Below are 25,575 nucleotides of genomic sequence, written 5' to 3'. Positions count from 1 at the left end.
CAGCCTGCTGTTCAGTCATTTGGTCGTCCCTCACTAACCCCCCTGCTGGCTTGGTCACCCCACACAGCCTGCTGTTCAGTCATTTGGTCGTCCCTCACTAACCCCCCTGCTGGCTTGGTCACCCCACACAGCCTGCTGTTCAGTCATTTGGTTATCCCTCAGTAACCCCCCTGCCAGCCTGGTCACCTCACGCAGCCTGCTGTTCAGTCATTTGGTCGTCCCTCAGTAACCCCCCTGCAGGCCTTGTAGCCCCACGCAGTGTGCTGTTTGCATATTCCTCTATTATTAAGTATAGATAGGTATATGCAGGTAAATTATATAACCAAAGTAAAAACACACAGAGAGAAGACAAGTAAAACACATCAGATTTTGTCAGTCCCCAAATTTTGAAGCAGGTATGAAGCTGTTACTAAAATATAAAAATATAATTACTGATTTTATAGAACATACCACTCCCAGGGTCAATCAATGGTATGTGGGAAATTTGGACCCAATTCTTTTGAGGGAGACACATAAAAACATTTTTTTCCCAAAAATTGTAAAAAAGGGTGTCACTGATTTTTGCAACTAAAGGTGTGTGTGTGTGTGTGTGTGTGTGTGGTGGTGTGTGTGTGTTTAATTTATATTGATATATTTCCACCAAATCTACTCCTTGTAACAGCCAAGACTCTCATTTTGGCTCTAGTATTATTTTTTTCAACCCTTTCTTTTCCAGTTCTCCTTCTGACACAGTATTTACTATCTTATTTTAAACCACAACAACAGATGGATTTTGAGCAAATTTCTGACTTAATGTCTACAGTGGCTTCTTATTATGGAGCAAAATTATTCCAAATTCTACAGTGTTTAGCAAAGTTTTTGTCCAACACTTGTAGGGAAACTACCCAATTTTTGGAGTCATTGAATTCTTTTAGGTCTCTATTTAAATTCTTGGCTAACTTGTCAAAGAGAAGGGTTAAAGTGGCTTGAATTTAATAGGGAAACAAGCTCCTGTTGAAATGAATTCTAAGGAGCACTAATGAAGTAATTTGTATTTGGTCTCATAGAGAGGTCTTTAACATGAGCAGACATTACAGAAGCCTTGGAATTTCATGTAAAATTCAAGCGATCACTAATAATTACCACTATCATGAAGGAGAAGGATTCTATCTCATTTTTAGAAACCTTACTTTTCTGGTTAGAAAGGAACTTCGTCAACATTAGAGGCATGTATTCAATGGGAAAAGATAGGATATGCAGACATTCTTTCACTTGTATATTCTGTTTTGGTCATCCAATAACTAACTCTCTAAGCACCTGTCCCCTTATCTATAAACCAAGAAGGTTAAACTAGTCAGACTTTAAGGCAGCTCAGTTACTTCCAGTGGAAAAAGAGACAAGCTGTTAGAGAAGGTGTAAAGGCACAAAACCTTTCCTCTCTTTAGCGCTGAGCTGTTGGAGTACTCTTTCTTTGTTGGCTGTGTAAATGGGGTGGGTTTTTTTGTTTTTTTTTTTTGTTTTTAATGACAAAAATGGTTGAAAAACCACATGTTTGTGAAGGGAAATATGCCCTTGGAAGAAGCATTTGACTTTTCCAGTTAAGAGAAATGGACTAAGTTAAAAGGAATATGCTAAATAAGAATTTTGAATATTAAGCATTGGCACAAATTCAAACTCTTTAAGAATTAGAAAGGCCTTTCCTTTGAAGTGTTTTTTAGAACCATTTATACTTTAAACATAAGTTTAATTGATATTATAAAGAGTTTTATTTTTGCAAAGAAATGTGTTTTACTTTTCTCCTTTCTTTCACAAGCAAACTTCTTGCAAGTGCTGCCTGTTCTCATTGCGCCATTCCAATCACCTCCCCCCCCCCCCCCCCCCCCCCCCCAGCCTCTGCCATAGGGTTGTTGCTACCACCACTTCACTGAGACTGCAATTGCCAAGGTCCCCAGTGACCTATTTGCTGTCGAATGCAGCAAACCCATCTCAGTCGCTCAGACTTCTCTGCACCATGGCATCCTCTGCCTTTCATGCTCCTGTTTCTTAGCTTCCATGGTCCATCCTCTTCACCGTCTCAGATTTTTCGTCCACTTTTCTGAACCATCCTTTTCAACCTTGTTTTAAAGAAGATAAAAACAAAACAAACAAAAAGATAAAAACAGTTTATTAATGTGCACATCACATGGGAGAAACCTAAACCAGATGCAGCTCAAAATGGCAACTCAGAATTCCAGTTTCTGTGGCTTCTCTACAAAGGACAACTGAGTTGTAGAAAAAGGACAGGACAAAGGAAACCAGTTTTAGGCTTCGCAGGTTGTCAAAGGGTCGGAAGGTCAACTATGAGAAGAGACGAATGGAGTAAGGCTCATTTGCAGATTTCTCTTGTGCCGTCTCTGGGCGGATAAGGATGTCTTCTTTCCTTCTGGTCCTGGGAGGGAACCTTTCACATGGAAGGTGGATCTCCATTTGGGGCCAGCCAGTCACGGCAGCGGTGTGGCTGGGTTTCTGGCCTGGACCCCTCCTCTGTTCTTCCCCTGAAAGTCTGTTCACAACTGCTTCTCTCTCTTATCCCACGCTGTCTGGATAGCCTCATCTATTTGCAAGGCCAAGTGCTGATAATTCTCAATTCTATAGTTTTGCACAGATTTGCCTCCGGAATTTGAGATCCCTACATCCACCAGTCCTCTGGATAGATCCACTTGGATTTCCAGCCAACACCAGAAGTACAATCTTCTCACAATAGAACCCAGTCTGGGTCATCTTCTGGTGAGCTAACCAGAAATTCGGGCTTGATCCTTCGGTCTCAGACCTGCTACAGCTATCATTCACCAGAGGAATTGATAAGTCTAGGTCTTAACTATGTATTTCTAAAAATCACTTACTCTTTTCTGTCCTCCTTGCCTCCATCATCTCTCACTTGGACTGCTGTAATTGTTGCCTAACTAACTGACCTATCACTATTCCGTTCTCTCTACTCTAGTCATTGTAAAATTTTAAAACTACAAACATAACATTATTTATTTTTCCCCCTGAAACTTTTCAGTGCCTTCTCATCGCTCTTAGAATCATGTCCAAAATAATGAATAAGTTGAATCAGTCTCTGAATGATCTTCTTTGAACCCTGCCCTCCTTTCTTGCTTCATCCCTCCCCTGTCCTTGTGTTCACCACACTGAGCAACTTTCATTTCCGGGGACACCGCTGCTCCCTTTAGGCTCAGTGCATTTAACAGAGTGGTTACTCTTCCTGGAACTCCCATTTCATTCCCCAGCCTCCCGCGTTTGGCTGACTCCTACAGACTCCTCACGTCTCAGTCAGCAGCACTTCCTCAGGGAAGCCTGCCCTGCTGCCCCACCTGCCCGGCCTGAGTCAGATCTCCTGCTGTGCATTTGCACAGGTCTTTACACGTTCCCTATGAGAAACCTCATACTTTCCTTTTCTCCCAATGGTGCATAATCTCTTTGAGGACAGGGACAGTGCACTGTTATTATTGTGTTTTCCTGCAGTTCATTCATTGCCTAACTTAGTGTCTTCCCGTTTTTGTTTTGGAATAAATGTTTATAACTTTTTTAGGTAATAATACTTAAGTCATTATTCAACAAATAATTTTTGAGCATATTATTTGTAAAACACTAAAATACGATGCTTAGAACACAGAAATACTTTAGATATGGTTCTCTGCCCCCTTTGAGAAGCTTTTTCATTAGCCAAAAGTTAGATTAGACATTGCAGTGAATCTAACTGTCATTGATCTTGTCTTGTGGCCAAACAGTAAATGGGAAAAAAATATTTAATATTGTTGATGATGCGTAAGGATCTAGCTCTTAGTGTTTGGGAAATATTCATTCATCCTTACATTCAATAGATACATATTTATTAAGATATATCCTAGAGGAGGAAAATAAAGTCATAGGTGATAAAAACACATAAGAAGGGTGAGAAATGACAGCAAGTTCATGTAAAGATTCATCATGTTTCTAAATGCGTTCACTAGACTTTACTCTTACATAAACCTAAGGAGCCTGCTCATAAAATCCGACTTGATGTCAAGTAGGATAAGTTCTTACAAGTTGATGCAGGTGTGAGTTGTGGGTATAAGCATGGATTTCAGGTAAGACCAAGACTGGAATCCTAACTCTCACACTTATTAGCTATTTGACATTGAGAAAGTTACTAAGCCTATTTAGTCTTCATTTTCTCGTCTATAAAATAGAGTCAAGCCAAACTACTCCCCAAGGTTGTTGTGAGAATTCAATGAGAAAATGTACCTAAGCTGTCTAGAGCTCTGCCTAGCACAGTAATACTTCAAGAGGCAGCTGTTTTTATGACATGTAAGACTCAATACTATCCTCAGGCTGCTTGGCAAAGTGCCAAAATGTGTCCTCCAGACCACAGGCAGCACAAACACTTCTTGAGAACCTTGACATAGACTTATGGAGTTTGTAGTTTGGCTCCGTGCTACGCTCCCATGCTGATCCAGTGAGTCAATCTTCCATAAGGCAGCTGTTCTTTTATCTGTTTTACTTCCTAGTCAAAGTTTATCTGTACAGAAGCATGTCATACTTGCGGCCCACAGGGCACATGCGGCCTGCAATGAATGTTTTTGCTTTTAATAAAAAATTTCATAACTTAATTTTTACAATATCCTGTTATACATAATTATTGATAACGAACTACAACGTTCACTTATGATTACTATAATTGTGTTGCATTCATTTCCCGTATACGCCTTATGTGCAGGCACACCATTTCTCTCCACTAATACTAACAGCGAATATTTTAGCAGCTGATTGCCACATCATTAGTCTTGTACTGACTTGTTTGGTGTGTGCAACAGGAAATATTTCGCTTTCAGAGAACAAGAAAAATAGGTTTACTTTCGTTATACTTATTAATTTGTGCAGTTATTCAGTGGCTGGTAAGTTCATGTTCAAGAAAACATATTAATTTTTATTAAAATGTTCTATTATTTTATGATAATGATTACTCATTTATTTTAGTCCTTTGTGTTCAGCATGTCTCTATTGAAATAAACCTATGTTTCTATGAAAATTGAACCTTTTGTTTTTTTGCAGCCCACATAAACTTAAACCTTGTTTATTTGGCTCATGTTAACCTTTGAGTTTGACATGCTTGCTGTACAGTGTATAGCTGAAGTTAAATTCACTCTAAGACATCAATCTGTATTTCTAAAGAGTCTTTTGATGTTTATATTCAGTTTGTTCTATTCAGTAGGTGCAGTTGGGACTACTGATATATATATTTTTTAATATGTTCTTATTGATTTCAGAGATAGAAACATGGATGAGAGAGAAACAATCATAGATCAACTATCTCCTGCAAACCTCCTACTGGGAATTGAGCCTGAAACCCAGGCATGTGCCCTGACCAGGAATCAAACTGATGACGTCCTGGTGTATAAACCAATGCTCAAACACTGAGCCATACCAGCCAGGTGGGAATATTGATATTTGATTGCAAGTTTCTTTAGACCTTGTGCCTATCACTCCACAAAACGTGCACAATTTCACATAGATCTATTCATAACATAGTTAGCAATTCTGAACACATCCTAAATTATCTATAATATTTGATAATTATTAAAAGTCTTTTTAACTTAAATTCTTCCCCGGTGGATTAGTAAAATGTTCCAGCACCAACTCTAGATACCTTTTTCTACCAACAGAGATGTCCAATAAATATTTGTTGATTGATTTATTTTGCTGAGTGATTGAACTCCAAGGCCTCATAAGTTGTCCTTATGCACAGCTGTGTAAACTCTATTGAATGAAACTGAAGCTTGCCACATTCCAGAAGTAATAAGGAACGAGTTAGCCAAGTACCTTTTCTTCAACATGTCGTCCATCACACAGTCTTAACATCTTGCTGACATAAAAGCAACTTCAGGAGAATCAGACCAATATGACAAAAACCAAAATCATTTACATAAAAAGTTTGAAATAAAAAGAAATAGTAAGAGGACCAAAATACATGTGTCTATTAATAAAGGTAGGAGAAAAAGAGGAGGTCACTTTCCAATTGCAAGTGAGAGTTAAACACAATTCCATAAGGTTCACATAGTTTCTGCTCCACCTGTGATTCCAAATCAACATGCGAGGAGGCCAATGCACTTTAATTAGATCCCTAGATATGCTTCTGAGCTTAACAAGCAACCTTACACCTTTAGACAGATGTGCTGGGAGCAGGAGGAATTGTTCCACGGCAGGTAGTGCACCCCTGCACTACCTTTGCTCTGACCCATCACAAGAGATTCATAACTGAAGGAAAATAAAAATTGCATCTCATCATCATCATCTCTGTTCATACTTGCTCCAAAATACAACTTTGGAAAAATTAGCTTGCATGTTAGGGTTCTCAGAAGAATCAGTTTGTTTTCATCTCTGACTTGAAAATGATTAGCTAGACAAATTAACTGACTTACACCACTTTCCCATCCTAAGTAAGCACTTTCCAATTTAAGTCTAAACTCCTTCCTTGCACTTATGTGTGACAGAAAGAAGCAGAAATGGCAATATATATGCCTTTTTGCTTAAGCCCATCTAAGTTAGATGAGGTGACAGAAGGAACACACCTAAACTCATTGTGGGATCTGCTGAAATGCTCGTCCTTGCAGAAGATTTTACACATGGGTTCCCAAAGGGCTCTTATCTTCTCTGTCTAGTTTTCTAGCATTTGGACTGCTTCCCTCCATTAGTGCCCAGCCAAATCCTTCAAGTGTTGTCCTTATCTACAGGGAGAAATTAACTTGCAAAGGAAAGAAAAGGGGGACGAGATGGAAAAGAAGGAAGCTATGCCTTCTTCCAAATGCCATCTTTGCACAGAAGTTGTCTAGAGAGGAGAAAGGGTCCTGCTAACATCAGTGAAGAGAGAAAACTCCCTTCTTTGTGATTGTCAAGGACCGTTAGCCTTGCTTTATGGAAATCACAGATTCATAACTGAAGGAAAATAAAAATTGCATCTCATCATCATCAGCTCTGTTCATACTTGCTCCAAAATACAACTTTGGAAAAATTAGCTTGCATGTTAGGGTTCTTAGAAGAATCAGTTGGTTTTCATCTCTGACTTGAAAATGATTAGCTAGACAAATTAACTGACTTACACCACTTTCCCATCCTAAGTAAGCACTTTCCAATTTAAGTCTAAACTCCTTCCTTGCACTTACGTGTGACAGAAAGAAGCAGAAATGGCAATATATGTGCTTTTTTGCTTAAGCCCATCTAAGTTAGATGAGGTTACAAAAGGAATACACCTAAACTCATTGTGGGATCTGCTGAAGTGCTCTTCCTTGCAGAAGATTTTACACATGGGTTCCCAAAGGGCTCTTATCTTCTCTGTCTAGTTTTCTAGCATTTGGACTGCTTCCCTCCATTAGTGCCCAGCCAAATCCTTCAAGCATTGTCCTTATCTATAGGGAGAAATTAACCTGCAAAGGAAAGAAAAGGGGGACGAGATGGAAAAGATGGAAGCTATGCCTTCTTCCAAATGCCATCTTTGCACAGAAGTTGTCCAGAGAGGAGAACGGGTCCTACTAACAACAGTGAAGAGAGAAAACTCCCTTCTTTGTGATTGTCGAGGACCTTTAGCCTTGCTTTATGGAAATCACGGCCTGGATAGTTTTGCTTGGCTTGGAATGTGACAGGGAGGAGGAATGCACCTTTGAGTTCAGAAAGCACCCCTCCTCCTACCCCCTGGAGCTCAGCTCAGCACAAAGGAAGAAGCTGACATTCGGCTCTTTAATTCGCACTCTGGAGACTGTGCTTTCCCCCATCTTATAGGCACTCAATTCACAATGAACTTGACTCCCAAGACCTTTAGGGAAGTACAGAAGGTTTTTTTTTTAATCCCAGTGCATCATTTCTATCCCCCTGTCCTGCTGTTTATATGGAAAGCAGATTTAAGAACCAGGCATTTCAGCTGAGGAATTTAAAGTGGGAAAATATTTTGGCTCTAAACCACCAGCCTAAAGATTTGCACTTCTCTTCTGTGGGTGGTGCCTGAAAAAAACAAGCACAGAAATGAAATGGAGAAGAGTCTTCCTTCAAACACACACACGTGAGCACACAGAAAGGGAGCGGAGCAGCTGGTCCAGCGTCCTTCTACCCCACCTCCCCAACTGTGCATTATAGTCACAGACTCTTATTTGAGTGCGCTTGATGAACCAGGCATTCTAACATCATCCAGCTGACAGCTTCTACGTGCTGTAACTGAAAAGGCTATTGTCATGAGATTAAAGTAGAAACGTGCTAAGGCGTGATTGTGTTTTGTATGGAAATTTCCATAATGCCTTTTTTTTTAAATTTTGAGGATAATTAATCATTGTGGGATAATTTAAGTAATAGAGAAATAAAAGTTCTGATTTCAGATGTGTGGTCTATTATACCCTTACTAGAGGCCCGGTGCACAAAATTTGTGCCAGTTAATTTGCATATACTCACTGATTAGCCAATGAAAAGGGTAGCGGTCATACGCTAATTACCATGTTTCTCTTTTATTAGTGTAGATATTACTCACATACTGTACAGCATGTGTCTTTTGGGGGTAGGGAATTGTTTGCCATGCTCAGAGCTTCTATTTCTTATACAAGGGACATTAAGACATATTATTTACTAACTTAAATTCTCATCAACTGAGCATGTGTTTTCACTTGGGCAACCTGGAAGGGAGGGGAACATGAATGATGGCGGTTAGTATCCAGGACTCACTCTGCACTTGACATTCCTGCACATCAAGTTCCCACAGCTCTCCATCTCAAGTTTCAAGGACTTTCCCTCCAGCCAATTCAAGAACTGCAGAAACACTAACACTAAACAAGGCACTAATTTTGAAATATGGCTATAAGATGCAGCCCTGCTACTACATGTTGGGTGATACATGTTGGGTGATACCGAATTGCCACTTAACCCTGCTGGGCCTTATATCTGCAAAATGGAAGTGTCATAATATGTGATTTTTCAGGAACCGTCCAACTCTACCATTCTCCTTGTCATACGGAATCTCTTGTTTCAGCTATTTATGATTATCTGCTCCCACTGCCTTTTGCAGGAATTTTATAGTTCTCAAGGAATAAATTTTACATAGGTCAGACTAAAAATAACTAGGAGACTTCTGTAAAACTCGACTAAGCACACTATGTTTTCAAATAAGATTTTTGTCGAGCAAATTAAGGCTTCCATTTAAAAAAGCTATTATGCTGATTTTAGAGAAAACTCAACAAGGGCTGGATAAGTGTATTGATCCAGACATATACTGAACTTCAGCATCCCTGCTTCGATTGAAAAGCATAGAAAAACACACCTGGCAAAGGCACCATTAGTTTGCATAGCCCTTATATTTTCTCTTTTTTTCTAATTTTTTTTTAATGCTGTAAACTTACTATTAGAATTACTCCCGTTTTTAACACTAGTGACCCTATAAATCTGCAAAAGGGTAAATGAAACTTCAAAACTCAAGTCACACTGAAACTTAATCTCTTGCCACGTGATTTTGTGAAAATGGAAACCATCAGGGCATCCACCAGGACACATGTGATGCTTGTGGCTGAAGTGCAGGCTTTGACAATAGGAAACAACTCTTCTTAAGTGGTAAGTGGTTATTGCTCACACACACACACACACACACACACACACTATGCAAACACATCAAGAGTGCTTGATTATTTGTCTGAGAAGAAAGAATTTTCCCTTTCCTTCTAAGTAAAACAGTAAGACACATGGTGCCATATTAAACTTAGATAGAGTGGTAGCTGGTGCATGTATTTGGACATGGTAGATGCTCTACACTACAGTCAACTCCAATAGCGATGACTTGAGGGCTTAGTGTTCTTCTCAGAGCACATCAGTGTATGTTTGCTCTACACTTCTAATTACTTACCTTGGCTCTCCCAGTCCCGCGAGGGGAGGGTTGTCAAAAAGCAGAGAAAGAGCAAAGGCAACCAGGCAATGCATAAGAAAATTGTTCCCTCCTTGAGCCGAGCTTGATGCTTCTTAGATATGGGTTATATGGCCGTGTGTAGAGGGAAAGAGATACAAGGGCGGGTGTACAAATATCTAAAATGTGCTATTCTTTTTCACATTTGTAAGAGCTCTTTACTCAAGAACAACTTTGCTGGCACATTGCAATTCAAAGAGAAGTGGCAACCTATAAAATCTATAAAATCTGCTATAGTAAGTGCTGTAACTAGAATATATGCTTGGTAATTTTCTGGAAAGACTTTTCCAAAAACCTTCCCAAGGAATAAACCTTCCCTCAATGGGTCTTCTTTCTCCCTAGAGGATATTCAGTTAGGAAATGTCATCCTTACTCAGCATGGGAATGGTCTCAGGCAAGCCTTTATCTGAAACCACAGCAGGTGAATCTTGTTTGCTATTTGTAGTTGGATGCAGTAGTGCCTCCGTATGAAGATATGCAAGCTGACTCACTACAACTTCCTCTGAATACTTTAATAAAAAAAGCAAAATCCCCTAAGAAACTGTGCTTTTTTTCCTTAATACAGTATTCTGATCATGCATATCGATACATATTTTGAACATATATTAATGACTAAAAACTCTTAGAATAACCAGCCTATCTGTCATCTGAATTGTCTACACTGAAGAGTTCTGCTGAATTCTGGACTCTTCTGCACTATTTTAATCAAAGTCCACCCAACAATCTTTCAAAGTAAGAATATAAGATGATTAGATTCATTCTCATCTGTTAAAGGAAATTTAAGTAAAGGGGTCTTCCAGCTACTCAGATGCTAACTCAACTTGTTAGGATTTATATTGAACATTAATATGATTTTCTCAGATGAAGAGTCAAATATCTGGTTTGGAAATCAGTTATACTGTGTAATTTTGGTCCAAAATATATACCCAAACTTGTGCTATAATCCATAAAATGAGTGTAATAATATTTACCTCAGTTATTGTGACTAGAAAGTAGTAAACAATAAATAGAAGTTAATGATCATCTCTAAGTTTTCCTTTGAGCTGGTGCTATAATTTAAAAACATATCATATTATCTCAAAAAAATACAAGAAATGTAATGTTATTCAGCCTATCAGTCACAGCCCAAGCAGGAAAGCAGAAATTCTCTGAAATATTCAAATAAATGTGAATATAATACAAGATATTGCTTATAAATCTTTTAGTTGGGTGGAGGAGTAAAAGGGAGGGTCAAGGCACACTACACAGAGTCTGGAAATAAGCATTTGCTGCTGAGGTTGTCTCCAATGCCCCTGGAGTCCATGGTCATCTGTCATCCCCATGACTAACTCCTGCTATTCCAGAAGCCAGAGACACTGCTGGAGGTTGGAATAACTCACAGCCACCTGTACCGTTGGCCACTGCTCCAGCTGGAACCAGAAGCAAAAAGACTCCCCCCTTCGTTGTTCTTGTAACCCTACTGAAATGTTTCCTACTGGCAGAACTTAATAGGAACCAGTCAGCAAGAAAGTTTGGGAATGAAATTTCCAGACCCGTCACTACAGAGGAGAAAGTGGGCTGAGCACCAGCAGACATTATCCAGAAAAATAAATAATCTCGCTAGCTACCGTACTAACACCAGGAAGTCAGCAAAAATTCTGGCTCAAAAGGATGGACTGTGTTTACCATCTGCCAAAATCCGATGCAAATGTCATTAAAAATATAATGAAACTGAAAATTGGAAAGAGATCTGTGATTGGTAATTTTCTATGTCAACTGGACTGGGACACAGGGTGCCCAGATATTTGATTATTCTGGGTGTGTGTGTCTCTGGGTGTGTTTTGGATGAGATTAACAGTTGAACTGTTAGACTGAGTAAAGACTATTGCCCTCCCTAAAGGGGGTGAACCATCTTCAATCTGTTCAAAGCCTGAATAGAACAGAAGGCTGAGCAAGGGAGAATTCACTCTCTCTGCATAACTGTCTTCAAGCTGGGACATAGGTATTCCCCTGCCTTAGGACTCAGAGTGAAACTTACACCACCCATGCTCCTAGTTCCCAAGCGTTTACCACAGCCATCCTTAGTGCCTGTGAGGAATAAGTACCAAAGACTACATTATATTTTTTCTTCTTAGTGTTACCAGGGGAAAAGCTATTCTTAAGAAGCCTTGCCTGCAATATTTCCACCAATATGTACTTAATAAAATTAACACTTAACTGAATATTCTTTCAATTCTTTAAAAAAATCTTTATTGTTGAAAGTATTATATATGGCCCCCTTTTTTCCCCATTGACTCCTTCTAGCCCACCTCCACCCCCACCCCAGGCCTTCACCACCCTATTGTCTGTGTTCATGGGTTATGCATGTATGTATACAAGTTCTTTGGTTGATCTCTTCCCACTCATCCACCCACCCCCACCTTCCCTTTGAAGATTGGACAATCTGTTCCATGCTTCTACGTCTCTGGATCTATTTTGTTGGTCAGTTTATTTTGTTCTTTAGATTAAACATATGAGTGAGATCATGGGATACTTGTCTTTCTCTGACTGGCTTATTTTGCTTAGCATAATACTCTCCAGGTTCCTCCATGCTGTCTCAAAGAGATCCTTCCATTTTACTGCAGCATAGTATTCCATGGTGTATATGTACCACAGCATTTTTAGCCACTCATCTACTGATGGACACTTAAGCTGTTTCCAGATCTTAGCTATTATGCATCACGCTGCTATGAACATAGGTGTGCATATGTTCTTTCTGATTGGTGCTTCAGATTTGTTAGGATCTATTCCTAGAAGTGGGATCACTAGGTCAAATGGCAGTTCCATATTTAATTTTTTGAGGAAACTGTTTTAATTTGTGTCTCTCTGATTATTAGAGAATTTGGACATTTTTTGGCATGTCTTTTGGCCATCTGTATGTCCATTTTGGAGAAGTGTCTATTTAGGTCCTTTGCCCATTTTTAAATTGGATTGTTTGTCTTTGTTTTGTTAAGTTGTATGTATGTTGTATATTTTGGATATTAATCCCTTATCAGGTGTATTGTTCAATGCTTTCCCTTCTACTTTGCACTGACATTGTTGATTCTCCTGGGTCTTCAGCTTGCCAACTGCTATCTTGGGACTTCTCAGCCCCCATAATCATCTGAGGCAGTGCCTTGTAATAAATAAGTACGGTAGATGGCTATAGATAGATAGATGTAGAGATGTGTATCCTATTGGTTCCTTTTTAAAAATATTTTTATTGACTGCCTCCTGCATGCTCCCTGCTGAGGACTGAGTCCACAACCTGGGCATGTGCCCTAACACCCTGACTGGGAATCGAAGTAGCGACCTCCTGGTACATGGGACAATGTACAACCAAATGAGCCACACCAGCGGAACAATTGGTTCTTGTTTCTCTGAAGAACCCAAACTAATACAAGACCCATCAATAGATTAGAAGTTTTGGTAAGTTCCTAGAAGAAAGAATGTAGATGGGATCACGTTGATAAGTAGGTCCCAACAAAGAACACAGTATCTCAAAAATGCACAGGAGTCAGTCAGACAGAGAAGGGCAGCTACCACCCCTGCTGGTGCCCAGCAGAGCTAGCTGATGCCAAAACCAGAAAGCAGAAATGGGCTCTAAGCAGGACAATTGCTAATGGAGTGGCTGCAGAAAAGCTAGAGCAAATTGTTCTTTTCTGTCTCCTGTATGAATTTTTTTTTTAAGTTATGAAAGAAAGGTATGACACAAATAGCAAGTGAAATGAAATTTGGCATGACTTTACATCAATTATGGAGTATAGAGCAAGAAACTCTTTGACTTTGAAACTTGAAATATTGTCAGTCAAATGAAGAGCTTGAAAGCACAGGATTACATTTTTTTCTCTATGAGCATATTCACATTACTTGATTCTTGCAATATAAAAATATTGGTTCTCAATTAATTTAAAGTAGAAAATTGCATTGCAGATACAGAGAGGAATGCATGAAATAAATTTTGGCAGTAGAAAAGCAATGGTACAGCCAACCAATTTTTGGAGAGAGAGACAGAGAAAGAAAAGTAGGAGAAAATGTTCATGCATTTACCTCCTTATCTAAGACAGTGAAATCAATAGATTCTGGCTGAAATTGAAGGGTTAAGAAACATATATATGTGTTTTAACAATTGTAAAGTACACCCCAATAATAAAAAAATTAACAACAGTTGGTGAATGAATGAAGAGATGGAAATAGAACTAGATTCTTCATCTTTCATAATTGGTAGTAAATAGACTATAAAATTGATGAATTAACAAATCAAATTAGAAATATGTAATTCAGTGCTGTGAATATAACCACGGAAAAGATCAGTGATAGTAAAATTTGTTGCCTCTTGTAAGGCGGTGGTTATAGGAAGGAGATTTTTATTTTAATGCTGTTTCTATATTTAAATGTTTAATTCTGTGCATGTATTATAGTTTTGTAATCAAAATAAATGAATGCAGGGGAAGTTTTCCTGTCAATGGAAGGGGTATAGAGAGGGATGTGCATAGAAGCAGCTCCCTGTTGTCTCAGCTCAGTGCTTAGATACAATGATGTATGGACACGTAAAGCATCTACAAATGTAAATGGATGGGAGGTAAATGCTGCTGTCTGATAAAACGGAACCAACAGCGTGCGTTACCAGGAGCATCCAGTCTAAGCTATCATTCAGAGTGGAGCCTCACCCAGAATGGGCTGTCACACAGCAAGAACTTCTCAGGCCGGTTTAACCCTGGTGCCTTCTCTTTCCAGTGTTTAGTTATAACATTTAAGCTCAAAAAGAATTACTGAAAAGACAAATATAAAACTTTCTCAAAGAAAGTGCTCCTCAGTTCCTTGTAGAAAAAAATCATTGTCATAAAAATAAGTAAATCAATGAAACGTATTATGCCTGACACGGTGATATGGTCAAAAAGTCATTTGGTTTTATATTAAGGAATAAATCAAGTTGGCTGCACTTTTCTCATTTCTGGTCAAACCTGCACAAATGGGGGGGGGGTTCCCTTATATGTTATATGTCTGCATATAAAAGGTCTTTGGATGGAAGTCCCAACTTCTCCTGGACTATGATAGTCAGCTCAGTGCACACTGACGCTTCTGGCGAGAGGACCATGCCTCTGCTGCTCCCTAGAACCTTACAATCATAGCTCACATTTCTAAGCAAAATAGTGACAGTTGATATTCGCTTCTTAGATAATCCAGAGAAAACTGTGAGCAATCCCCCTTGGTTCAGAATTACATGAGGCTCAAATGTCAAAGTCAAAATCTTTGGGCTAAAATGACAAGTCGATTCATCTTTTTTTGGTCTTCTTTCTATTCCCATTGCTTACACTTTCTCTAGTTAAATCTTAGCTTTGCAAGTTCTTTGACTGCTTATAATTTGTCCAGTTGTTCATAATCCTCATTTACAAGAATATTCTCAGTCTCTTTTTAAAAAATAAAAGCCCATAATCTCCAAACCGTCTCTCAGGGTTACTTTTCACTGAATGCATAATGACTTTAGTGTTTAGCTTTCCAACAGAAACTCAGAGCCCAGAACTCCCATTTTGAATGGTCCTACTTCTCTGAAGTTCTCACACAAGTTTCCACCCCATCTATAAGACTAATTATGGTCAAAGAGCCCTTGGAAATTCATAATTCTTTTGAAAAATGAAGTCTTTCCGTTTAAAAATGAAACAGAGCAAAACACAGCCTATGCTAACTCATAAGGAAAATAATTAAGTGCCTATGTGTGGAGAATTTTCAACTTCTGAACTACTTGGGGTTCCCACATGGTCAAGATTAATATCATTCCATTCTGACTGGTTCTTCCTGTACCCATTGATGGAAGTGGGCTCAGAAATACGTCGGATGAAGAAATTTCCCAGTGTATCACAGTCCCAAGCCAGCTGTGCAAAGTTGTTTATACACAGATACAGAAATCTTACAGATTTATGACAGGTTTAATTATGGTAACTATTTTGTGAGCTCTTGGATCTGATTACAGAAAATAATGGAAGTGTGCTGGACAGTGGATGCTTCCATGTATCATAAAGAAATTTGACATGGAGCTTAGCTGCTCTAACTCCACATCAGCACAAACATAGACTCTTGGCCTTTGTTGTTTATCAGAACATACACAGCAATGACAATTAACCACAATGTTTAGAGAACTGGGGGGCGAGGGGAGGTTAGATTTCCATTTAATTTAATTTTATGGTTGACCTGGGATTAAATAAACAAACAACACTTTTTATTCAAGTCTTTGGAGATGGGAAGGAAAAAAAACCCTAACATTTATTGACTACTGTAGCAAATATTGTGCTAAATTTTTAAAGCATGTTATTTATCTTCACTATAAGCCTATAAAGCATGTATTATTATTTTTTTTAGAGTGGAAATAAATGACATAGAGACTAAAAATAATACAAAAGATCAATGAACCCAAGGTTTTTTGAAAAGATAAACAAGATTGATGAACCTTTAGCCAGACTTATCAAGAAACAAAGAGAGAGGACCCAAATAAATAAAACCATAAACGAGAGAGGCAGCATGACAACTGAAAGCACAGAAATACAAAGGATTGTAAGAAAATACTATGAACAACTATATGCCAACAAACTGGACAACCTGAGTGAAATGGACAAATTCCTAGAAACATACAACCTTCCAAAACTCAATCACAGGAAGAATCAGAAAACCTGAATAGACTGATAATAACTAATGAAATTGAAGCAATAATAAAGCAACTCTCAGCAATTAAAAGTCCTGGACCAGATGGCTTCACAGATGAGTTTACCAAACATTCAAAGAAGAAGTAATAACTATCCTCCTCAAACTATTCCCAAAACTTCAAGAGGAAGGAAGACTTGCAAACATGTATTATTTTTAAATATTTGATAGGTGAGAAAACAGACTCAGAGAGATTACGTTGCTCAAATCACAAAGCTAGTGTTCAGAAAATGTAAAATCAAAACCTAAGTTGGTCTGCTTCCAAAAGACCATGCCTGCCTAATATTTTAACAAGAAATTCTATTTCCCTATATGTGTAGATTTTAACTAATTAGCATATTTTAGTATTTTTAATGAATATTTGTTAAACACTTATTTCTGGGCTCACTGTGTAAGACAGAAAAGTGAATTCCATGCAGCTATGCCTTAAAGAAACTTTCATAGAACAGGTATTCCTTAGTGTTCACTATTTAGAATATGAAGTGCTTATTTCTGTAAAACAGTTGTTTTTATGGTTTTATGGGGATGAAATAGCAAAAGCTATAGCTAGTAGCTGAGGGTGTGAGCATGGCAGAAAAAACACACACAACTTCAGAGAAGACTATTTTATTTTATTTATTTTAAAATATATTTTTATTGATTTCAGAGAAGAAGAGAGAGGGTGAGAAAAATGGAAACATCAATGATGAGAGAGAATCATTGATAGGCTGCCTCCTGCATGCCCCCTACTAGGGATCCAGTCAGCAACCCGGGCATGCGCCCTTGACCAGAATCCAGAATAGAACCAGGGACCCTTCAGTTCCCAGGTTGACACTCTATCCACGGAGCCAAACTGGCTAGGGCAGAAAAGACCATTTTAAATTGAGTTTATGGGTGAGAAAGATGCATACACCAGGTGGGGAATAGCACATGCAGTGGTGAAGAGGCATGAATTTACAGAGACTCTATAGGTGGCTTGGCATAATTGGAATAAAAGGGACATATGGACATGGATGAAAGTGAGCTTGGAAAGGTAAGGGCAGAGCCGCAGCACATGTGTAATATTATGTGGTCTGACATGTTTCTGTGTGTGTGATAGAAACTGAAAGAAACTGGAAAGACACTAGATTTTCATTTTGAAACAACCTCTTCAAAGCGGAGGGAGTTCATTTAAAGTTACTTCATAGATTCTAAGAACTTGGTGAAGGGTTACCAGTTGAAGAGGGGGTGGGGGCGTCTGATTTAAAGGAGAAGTTTGCACACCTTCAGTCTGCAGGAGCTGGCTGGTTACCTTTAGGAAATGCCATAGGTGTAGAAGGCAGATGATCCTGGATTGAGTCTAAATGTCTCCCAGGCGTACTCAAAAAATTAAAAATTTTAAAAATTGAATATTAATTTATGTACCTGACACTTGCTTTCCTAATAAGTGAGGAATAAAGAAAAACTGGCTGAGGGTTTTCACTCATATACGTTTGTTGTACATTTCAAAAGATCAGTTGCTATTATTTCTCCTCATGCTCACTCTCCTCATGATGAATTCCCTACAACAGTGGATTTCATCTGCGAAGTGTCCCTGATAGGAGGAGAGTGAGCGGCTACACCAGGATGTCTGGGGAGAAGTCTCAAAAAGCTTACCATGAACTCCATATCTCTTTGAAGTCATTTTAATTTAAATCATGTGAGTCACATATTTCTGCTCCATATTCATTTTTAAAAATATTTTAACATACTATTGTTAATTTATTCATTTTCTTCCCAAATCCTTGAATTCATTTGAATTATTGTGGAAATGTACTATCTGTACCAGGTGAATTTTTGTCCTTTCTCTGGCATAACCCTCTTTATTTGGAGGCTCCAGTACTACACTCTATTGTTAGCCACACCCAAGCCACTCAGCAGTTTAGGAAGTTAAGATGTATTCTCGTGTTTTATGTCAATGGCATGTAGGTACTTTTTCTCAAACTTTATTCACAAGAATCATATTAATTGTTAAAAATAAAAATCAGATTCCTGGGATTTATCCATGGGGACTATTTTAATTTAACATGCCCATGGAACTGACATTTTTTTAAAAATGGACGTAAGTGATTTAGTTTGTGTTTTGCAGTCCCCATAGCGAGAAATACCACACTGAAACTCTAGACTATGGGCAATACTATATGGTCCACAATCCCTGTCATTTCCTAATATGCTGTCTAGCACACTAACCTGCAGCTGCCTAGAACCCATATGTCCGCACCATTCAATACAACACAAATGGATCCTCAGGTACAGGAGCTAGAATTTGCACATCCTCTACACTGTGGGCATTAATGCTCTCAGAGGGGAGCTGCAACAGTAAACTGTGTCCGCACCATTCAATACAACACAAATGGATCCTCAGATACAGGAGCTAGAATTTGCACGTCCTCTACACTGTGGTATTAACGCTCTCAGAGGGGAGCTGCAACAGTAAACTATAGTATATTATAAAAGCAAATTATGCGCTATGAAAGAATATTTTGAAAGCATATAGAAGTATATTATAAAATAGTGCTAAAGTGCAAAAGAAAGCAAGGACAATAAAAAAAGAAGGCCAACCTAAAAATAAGTGATATAGGGTACCTTCCAAAATCTGTTGAGCTGAACCTTTCATGATTATTTCAATCATTTTAGAAATGTGAAGGGAAATAATTTTCAAACGCCCACTGTCTATCAGTTAGAACCAGTAATGAGGTATGAATATTTTCTTATGTTTTCTGAAGAGAAGACAAAGGCTTGCTAAGGTAAGTAAAATGGTAAAATTAAACAAAAGAGTATTAGAACTCTTCCAAACTTATAATTAGGCTTTCTCAGGAAGCACTGACGCATGCTCATAATGGGGAACTTGGCAACATTTACTTCCTGTGGGGTTGTCCATTCACATCTCTAAACAAAGTGGTCTCATCCTCAGAGGTCAAAGGTGAGATGACAACCTGAAGGCAGCCGTTCCTCACTGCAGCTGTCAGCAAGGCCTCAGAAGAGAGGAACATCATGCCACTCTCCCACTTCACTCACATGGGCACCCAGCTGGCACCTCCCTGCTCTATATCACCACCAGGCACAGTATTATCTCCCTGCTCTAAGACCCAGAAGTGCACACATATCACAGCAGCTCAGGTGTGTCAGGAAAGTGTCTCTGGACCCCAGCCAGCTTTCACAATGGAACAAAAGAATTAATTGAGTGTGTATTCCCATGACAGAGTCTGTCTCATTTCAGTAGTAAAATGGGTTGATATTAAACTGGAACGCCTGGGTATTGTCTTCTCTATAACAACAAACAAACTTGGACATGGACGGTCTGCAAGGCAGCATTTAACCCAGTGCTTCGCTGCTTTCTGGGGCATTGTGCTAAGACCTAGCAGGCAGAGGTTGCATCCTCTAAAGAACGTGTGATGTAAGTGGTTTTATTCTGAGCAAACGTCTCAGCCCCAGAGGGCTTTGCTAAAATGCAAGCTGGGAAATGCCAAAGTAATGCCTAACTGGTTACACCCAAATGCCGCTACTCCCTGCCTTGAAAGTAAAATCTTGCTGTTACATGAATAAGAAGCCTAGTAGTTCAGGGACACACCTAGGGTCCAAATCATGCAAGTCATGTGCCCATTTAATGAAACTAACAAGCAGAACCACATTTCTCTGCAGGTTTCTTTCTCGGGCCCTCTTGTTGCTGCTAGACGAATCTTTGATGCTAATGTCACATCCATTTCTCTTACCCCAGGGAAGAGATGCGGTGGCTGTTATTTACAGTGGCTGGTCTCAGTCCCCTCATGTTATAGTACCCACTGTCTGTCATTTGGGCAGGAAAAGTCTTCAGGGAAATGGGGAACTGGCTCTTTCACAAAATCAATTACAAAGTACCGTTTCATCAGTTTCTGATATGCTTTGCTGGGTTCTGCTGAGCTAAGTGGAAACATTTCGGTCCTGGAATGTCAGAGGAATGAAGGAAAAGGAAACTCACCAGTTTCTCACTCCACCATAAGGAGGAACGTTCAGTAGCTAAGGCGAGGTTTTCTGCAACGCTCAACCCAGAGCCCTCTAGAGACTCAGTAGCAGTTGATACATATGGGGAGCAGGAAACCCAGATTCCAGTTCTGGCAATGTGACCACGGACAAGCCAGGGTCCACCCCTAGGAAATAAAGTTGAGGAATAAGCCACCTCAAACGTTTTTCTGATAAAATTTCCAAGATTCTGGCAAAGTGTTGTATGCTGAAAAAGAAAAAAAAAGCCAACAGGATCAAGAACAAGGAGCAAGTAGTAATAATACCTTCCATGCAAATACCCTGCTGCACTGAGCCAGGTTTCAGGGTCCTCTTGTTACAGGTGAAGAGACATAAGCAACCCAAGGTCTCATTTAACAGGTAGCAAAGCCGAGATGCAAACCCAAAGTCCACTGCACTGCGTGGCCTCCCATCTGGCTCACAAAAACGGGAGTCTGCGTGCACATTACTTTCTTGCACCCTAAACCCCTTTAACAGTCTTTCCTGAAGGGACTTAAAAACTGTACCTACAAGGTATCAAATGTGGGGAGAGGTCCGCAAGGAAGCAAAGGAGAAATGCCCACTCCTCCCGTTCCCCACTCCCCTCCTCTATTTCCAGAACAGTTCACACAGTGACTTTCTTCATGAGATTGTGTTAGACATGGTTCAAATGCTTGACAAAGGAAGAAGGGAGGGAGGGAGGGAGGAAGAGACAAAGAAGGAAAGAGAAAAATATAAAAGAAATTGAAAACTACTAAGTGATTTCATTTCTTCATCTCCCAGGATTTTTAGAGCTTTAGTACTCTTCGATGTGGCAAATCTAGAAGAAATTTCACGTTTATTAATTATTTTATAAAATACGTTATAAACCAGGTTGTATCACCAACTTTTAAGCTGCCATACCCCAAATTTCCAAATCTCCATGGCTTATAGCAACTACTGTTTATTTCTCACTCATATAACTTATCCTGCACAGACTGAGAATGGCCGTGACCAGGTTGTCTTAATTTCAGGAGCCAAACTGAAGTAGACGCTGCTATCAAGGACAGATTGTTCTGTGCCAGAGAAGAAAACAGCAATGCAAGGCCTATGAGATACCATCTACAGCTTCTGTGCAGCAGGGAACTATGCTGATCCCACTCTCATTTCACCTACTTATGTCCCGTGGCCAAGCTTGAGAGCCAGATGTGGGGAGAAACTATCTTCTGACATGGCAGCAAATAACTAGGAACAGTATTGTTCCTCATGTGATGTACCCATTCTGCCCTCCAGTCAAAAAGTTTTGTTTCTGTCCCTTCCTTGAATAAAATACACTCTCCCCTTCTTCAAGAACGATGTGCCCAAATCCACTCCAATCCGCAATAAGCTCAATGTCTAAAATTTATATTATCTGTGTCAGTGCCCAATGAGGATCCTTTGAGCCAAAGACTGTGAAATTAAAATAAGTTACCTGCCTCCCTATCACACATACACAATAGTTAAATAAAGGACAATAGAACCACAATCAATAGTCCCATTAAGAAAGGGGAAGATGAGCCCATTTGGAGTGGTTCAATTGGTTGAGCACTGAACGGTTTTGGGTTAGATTCCCTATCAGGGCACATACCTGGGTTGTGGGTGCTGTAATCTCTTTGTAGGTCTACATGAAGTTTAGAATAATTCTGAAAGCCTGTATATATACAGGGTCAAATTTAGATTTCTCATAACTGGACTAATGTGCCCCTCTCTGATAACTAACATTGATTCTCTGCCCTGTCTCTGTCCCTGTCTCAGAGTTTGCTTCACATGCCCTTGGTGACAGAGCAGCTGGCTGAGTAAGACTAGCTCCCCTGTTAACAGTTTGTGGGGTCAGGGTTAGATACCTGAATTGAGGAACTAATAAAATTTCTTTCTGAGAATTTGTTTGGAACTTAGAGAAGTTCATCTCTATGGGAGGTTTGAACAAGGAGGCCATCACTTGGGCTATATTACCCTGGACACACAAGTTGATAGTCGGGAAAGAGAAAGAGAAAGAGAGAAAATGATGTAACATACACAGTATTGGAAGCATAAATATATTCTTATTCAGAAGTTCTTTTATTTTAAGTGGGCGTCTATAACTTGCAACCAAATAATCATTCAATAATTTAAACTTAAATTCAATTTCTTTCAACAAGTCCTTCTTTAATTTCTATGTACACAATACTAAGAAAGAATACTCAAAGAATACAATATGAATAAGACACAGTAACAGAACTTAGGGTATTTAAAAGCTTGTAAGAGAGATAAGTTTACAAATTCCCATAATGAAAATAATCATAGAAGTCCACAAAATACTATGGCAATGCAAAGAAAATCATAATTACATCTGATTTTAAAAATCTGGACATTTTTATGGACAAGATGTCAATTGAGATATACATATAGAATAAACAAAATTTAAGAGGCAGATGACTGAAAGCTTCAGTTGTAGTGAGTGGTATAGGTAAAGGCTTGGATTAAGGATATTTGGTATATGTTATGAAACAGCATGTAGTATTATTTAGTTGAAACGTAGGAAATATGCTGGGAAGAGGATGCAAATACCTGGAAAGTAGTTTGGGATATTGTTCCTAAGGATAGTGGATACAAACATTTATCTACTTAACTATCTATTATCTATACATATAAAAGACTAAGCAACTGGCCAACCGGCTGACTGGCCAATCGGCCAGTAGCTATGACACACACTGACCACCAGGGTGCAGACGCTCAATGCAGGAGCTGCCGAGCGACAGCAACTTTGCAGAGTGCCCTCTTGCACTCTAGGACCCCTCGGGGGATGTTGGACTGCCATTTTCAGCCCAATCTCCACAGGCCAGGCCAAGGGACCCCACCTGCCAGAGGGACCCCACTCCACAGATGCCCTTCAAGCCATGATGCCGCTCCAGATGCGGCTGGCCAGGGAGGGACTGCAGGAGGTTGGCTCCAGGCATATCCGGCCCCTCTTGCCCAGTCCCATCCCACCAGCCACCTTCTAATTAATTTCCTTTCAATGTGCACAAATCCGTGCACCAGGCCTCTAGTGTAGATAATAGAAACCCACAGAAGGAAATGCTGCAATCATTTAGAAATATGATTTAACAACAGTGCATATAGTAAGTAGGTTTGGATGGAAAGGAAACTATAAACAGGAAAATTAATAGTCTATTGAAAGAAGTCATAAAGTCTTGAATCAGATAGTTTCAATGTTAATCAGATGAAAGTGTGCATAACTGGAAAAAGAGTATAACTACAGAGTCAAGCATCTGATTGGATATGAACACAAAAGAGAAGGGGCATTTAAAAAAAGAAAAAGATTCCAAGGAAATGAGGACAAGAATGAGATGGGGGCAGAGGCATTTGGACTTGTTGAATTAAATATGCCAATGGAACATCCAGGTTGATATAGCTATCTGGTAAGGCATGGATATCATGAAATCCTAGAATTCTAATCCAGGAGAGTTATTACAAATCATTCTGGACAGCTCCCTCATTATATAGACAAGAAAACTAAGGCCTATAGTTCTTAATGCCTTGTCCAAAATGACAAAGCTCATAATCTAGGAAATCTGTTGATAGAGATTTAAGGAATGAAAATTCAAGGTTGATTGGTCAAGCAAATATCCAGACTCAGCAAGAAGAGCAAAAAAGAGGCTACAGATTGCTCTTCATCTCGTCAGTTAGCATGGGAAGTGTGTATGTAAATGCTGGTCATTGGCAACAGGGCACTCCTGCTGTGTGCTAAGTACCACCCTAAATGCTGTGCAACAGTTCAAAGGACATGCAGATAACAGACACCAAGTGCCTGGGGGAGGGGTGGGGGGCAGGCCAGCAACATGATAGTAGGCCTCGCTGGGAGTTTCAAACAGAGACACCTCCTGAAGCTCTCAGGATCAATCAAGAAAAATTATTCTAGGTGTTTCTAATCCAAAACAAAGACAAAAGAGCATTTATTATGTCAATAAAAACACAAAGACTTATAACTAAAAATTCTACCAAGGGCCTTATTGTCAGAAGTTGAGGAAGTGACTTGCTTTCTTCATTGGGGTGGTTTGGTTCTGTTCGGTGAATTTTCATTCAGGAGAGTTGGTGGTATTAAATGTGTTCTGGGAATACCTACACATTTCCAAATTAATAAATTGCAATTAGACCATCAATATCATATATTATCTGTTATCTTTAAGTTTTAGGGGCTGTTAACCTATTTTAATTAAAAAAAAACTATATTTTAAGACAGTAAAAAAAGAAACATTAATTATAATTAAATTTTATTAATATCTATGCCTATTACTTTTCACATAAAATTTAAATATATTCCCTTGGGAGATTTGACTGTGACAGAGGGGTTTAAATATTTATATGTTTATTATTGAAAAGTCTTAAGTTACAAATGAAAACTATTTTGAGTAATGCAGTAGTAGGAGCATCCTTGGAAGATTTGGGACAGTTCCTAGAATAACATTCAACGTTTCCAACTAGGAACCTCTTACTCTCATCATATTTGAAAGGACTAAGGAAGATAAACAAGACAGATTTAAAAAATTGTCCTCTGTGGCCACGCAGGCCCTCCCCCTGCCTGTGGGCCATTATTTTGACCTATTTATATGCAAACGAAGAAAGGCCCTACCCACTTAATTTGGAAATCTTGCTTTGACAGCTGGGATTTTGCCTTCTTTATCAGGCAGTGTGTTCTTATTTCCAGCAACCAGATGAAACTTGCCTGCTCTGTAAGTCAGGGTCTCCAAGGTCCACAGGGGTGGGCACGTGGGAAAACATCTCACACAACATCACCACTGTTAGGCAGTGTGTGGGAAGCCAAGTTTTCTCTTGAGGACAAAGCTTTTCAAGGCACCCACATTTTAAGAGACACACAGATGGTGCCACTTCAGACCTGAATAGGGCATTCTTCGCAGTTCCACAATGCATTTCTTTCATTGCGGCATTCCCCGTCCTGCAGGTTATCAGAATGTCAAAAATGTTTG

Source organism: Myotis brandtii, unplaced genomic scaffold (genome assembly GCF_000412655.1).
Source record: "Myotis brandtii unplaced genomic scaffold, ASM41265v1 scaffold125, whole genome shotgun sequence".
Lineage (NCBI taxonomy): Eukaryota > Metazoa > Chordata > Mammalia > Chiroptera > Vespertilionidae > Myotis > Myotis brandtii.
Note: the sequence above shows the minus strand (reverse complement) of the source record.